This window comes from Vulpes lagopus, chromosome 5 (genome assembly GCF_018345385.1).
Source record: "Vulpes lagopus strain Blue_001 chromosome 5, ASM1834538v1, whole genome shotgun sequence".
Taxonomy (NCBI): domain Eukaryota; kingdom Metazoa; phylum Chordata; class Mammalia; order Carnivora; family Canidae; genus Vulpes; species Vulpes lagopus.
In genome coordinates this window covers 51,422,694-51,426,448 of record NC_054828.1, presented here as the reverse complement: position 1 = coordinate 51,426,448, position 3,755 = coordinate 51,422,694, and positions in this window count along the sequence as shown.

Here is a 3,755-nt window from a genome sequence, read left to right as displayed (position 1 = left end):
TGGGGTCCTGTGATGATCTAGGTGCTGAAAAATAAACTGTCAAATCTTTAATAAGGGCATATCTAATAGTGACCATAAATATTTCAATAGTTAGAGGTACAGCGTGTTGGGGACTTGCGGGTATAGTTTCGGTGCCCAATTAACAGGAGCGGCTTCGGCCAATGCCAGCGTGCCCCCTGCTGTGGCTGGCTTCTGGAAGGCTCCAGAAGAGTCAGTACAGCTCTCGGGGCAGCACCCCCAGCAGCAGCAGGCTCACCGGGTGCCACTGCCCGCGGGGCCCACAATCCCAGGAGGGTGAGCAGGGGACCCACAGGGACGGACAGGCCCTGCCCCGGGCCCACGAGAGCCCCCCCCGCAGGGTCGTCCCGTGCACAGGGCCCAGGGGACGGGCCGGGGCTCCCATCCCAGGGGGGCCACACGGCTGCCAAGTGCCAGGTACAGTGCCCACGGCCAGGGCCCCGGACTTGCATCTCGGGGGGCCTGTATCTGCATCACGGTCACCCACACCGAGGGTGTCTTCAACCTTCCAGCGTTCAAACCCGTTCTTTCCTAAAATGGGCTTCGGAAGCTATCGCAGCTGCTGGGAGTTCCAGGTGCCACCCATCCTCCTGTCACTTCCTGCCACTTCCAGGTGAGCTAAGGGGCGTTAAGAGCAGCCTGGGGTTGGGATGCCCGGGTGGCCCAGTGGTGAGTGTCTGCCTTCAGCCCAGGATGTGACCCTGGGGTCCCGGGATCGGGTCCCGCATCGGGCTCCCTGCATGGAGCCTGCTTCTCCCTCTGCCTGGGTCTCTGCCTCTCTCTCTCTCTGTGTCTCTCATAAATAAATAAAATCTTAAAAAAAAAAAAAAAGAGCAGCCTAAGATTACTGAAGCGATTTTTAGATACACTATTTTAAAAGTTTGTGACATCATCAGCTCCGAGCTGTTATTTGTAGGTCAGCACAACGTCTTGTCTGCAGGCCTCGTCGTGCAGCAGCGACTGTGAAGGCCGGTGACCATCAGACTCTCTGGAGCCCAGTGGGGTCCCCAGTGGGGCAGGGACGCACCAGCAGCGGGTGACATCACGCACCCTCCAGCGGCTGACCTGCCACGAGAGGTGCAGGGAACTCTTTCCCCAACGGAATTTAGACCAAATGAAACCTCTGATCACGACTTGGTACTGAAAATGTTTTGAAAAAGCTAAGAAAACGTTAAAAGCTTAGAAATAATATGCATGTAGTTCATTCTGATTCAAACAGACTTCCCATTTCTTTTTTTTATTTATTTATGATAGGCACACAGTGAGAGAGAGAGAGAGGCAGAGACACAGGCAGAGGGAGAAGCAGGCTCCATGCACCGGGAGCCCGACATGGGATTTGATCCCGGGTCTCCAGGATCGCGCCCTGGGCCAAAGGCAGGCGCTAAACCGCTGCGCCACCCAGGGATCCCCCCAGATTTCCCATTTCTTTAAAAGATATACCTTGGTCTCACTTATGGAGAGAAAAAAAAAGGTAAAATCTGGGCTTACTTCAATATTTACCAAGTAACCCCGGGAAGGGAAGCTGGATTAGACAACAGCTAAGTTCTGTTCCAACACCTAGGTTCTCTAATTCTAGGAAATAAGTAGGATTTGCTTCTATTTTGGTTGGTTTGTTTTGGGTAGTTGGATCTCCTTCAAGCCCAGAGTTTTTTTTTGTTTTTTTTTTTTTAAGATTTTATTTACTTATTCATGAGACACACAGAGAGAGGCAGAGACCCAGGCAGAGGGAGAGGCAGGCTCCACGCAGGGAGCCCGATGCGGGACTCGATCCCGGGCCCCGGGGTCACGGCCTGGGCTGAAGGCAGATGCTCAACCGCTGAGCCCCCCAGGTGTCCCCAAGCCCAGAGTTTCTAGGATACTTTCAAGCCCCCCCCCGCCTGGTTTCTAAGAGTGAAAACAAAAGTCAAATGATTCCCCTCTTTATGAGAGGGACGGATGTCAGTGCCCCTAAGGCTTCTGTTAATTCCCCAAATGCTGTGGATGGTTTTCAGGATCACGTTCTCTTTAACACTTTGATCAACCTGAATCCGCGATAATACGAGCTTACATTTATTGAATGTTTACTATGCCTTGGCACTGTGTTAAATCCTTAATTTTAAACTCATTTAATCCCCCCCTCTTTAACCAGCCAGGTATGGTCATCATCCCATCTTACAGACGAGAAAGCGAGCCCAGAGAAGTTCAATGACCTGCCCACATCAGCGGAGTTCATACAGAAGGCGGGCTGCGATTTGCTCCAGGCCTGCCTCATTCCAGAACCTGCAAGCTCAAAAAAAAAGAAAAAAAAAAAAACGAACCTGCAAGCTCCACGCAATACCTGGCCCGTGGTGACCTCCAGTCCGCGGCACATGGCAGCCAAAATAAATTAATTAAATTCACATCAGCCCCAAAGAGAGCCACTGTTTCCACAGGCGAAGCAAAGCTTCCTCGATCTTTCATTCCTTACAAAAAAAAAAAAAAAAACTCACTGTATTTTTATATAGACACCTATCAATACAATATCCCTGCAACAAACGCAACCCTGGATTTTGTATACCAATGTCTTAAAATCTCTTGACAAATCTGAGGTAAGGAAGTAAACCCTCCATTTGAAAAAGGCTTCTCAAAAAAAGAAAAGAAAGAAAAAGAAAGAAAAAGGCTTCTCCTTTGAAGACCATTGAAACAATAGGAGTTGGGGCACCTCTGCCTGAGTCTCTGCCTCTCTCATGAATAAATAAATAAAATCTTTAAAAAAAAAAAAAAAAGATAGGAGTCATATAGAAAACTAATCATCGATCTTAATCCAGAAATAAAACCGGTGGATAAATAAATAAATAAATAAACAAACAAACACAACCGTACACATATAGATAAAATCGGAGATGGATATCCTTTTTTAAAACTTTATTTATTCATTGAAAGAGAGAGCAAGTGAGAGCAGGAGCAGGGGAGAGTGTTGGACGGAGGGGGAGAAGCAGGCTCCTGCGGGGAGCCCGACGCGGGCGGGACTCGATCCCAGGACCCCGGGGTCACGCCCTGAGCCCAAGGCAGCCGCTCACCCCCTGAGCACCTCCCCCCTCGGTGGGGAACCGTTAGATGAAAATCCTTTACACAGTCCTCCTTTTAAATCATTTTTCGTCGCAATGCTCAAGACCGAAGTCGAGCACCCGAAAGTTCGAAGTCACAGTCTTTGGCAAAGGCCCCAGTGTGGCTGCTCAGGCGGGTGACACATATGCTCGGGATGGCGGGGTGCCCTTCGGTAAGTGGGGGTGTCCTGCGTAGCCTGGGGAAAGAAAACTGGTAAATGTGAGTTCCACGTCTCAGGCTTTATATCAAAATAAATTCCGGATGGATCAAAAACGTCCATATTAAAAATATCGGGAAAGCTCTATCAGAAACACAGGATAAAATCATTCTTGTGATCCCAGAACGAGGATGCCCTAAGAGGCTGATGGGCAAAACTGCACGGAAGTTAGAAATCCCGTCTGCGGAAAGCACCGCAAATGAATCGAAAGACAAACGTCACTGAAAACAAATGATGCTAACATCACACACAAACGGCTGATTTCCCTAGTGTGTAAAGAACTTACATTAAAAAAATAAGATAAAGACAGAAAATGGGAGGCCCGGGTGGCTCAGCCGTGGAGGAGCAACTGCGTTGGGCCCAGGCAGTGACCCGGGGGTCCCGGGATCGAGTCCCACGTCGGGCTCCCTGCAGGGAGCCTGCTTCTCCCTCTGCCTGTGTCTCTGCCTCTGTC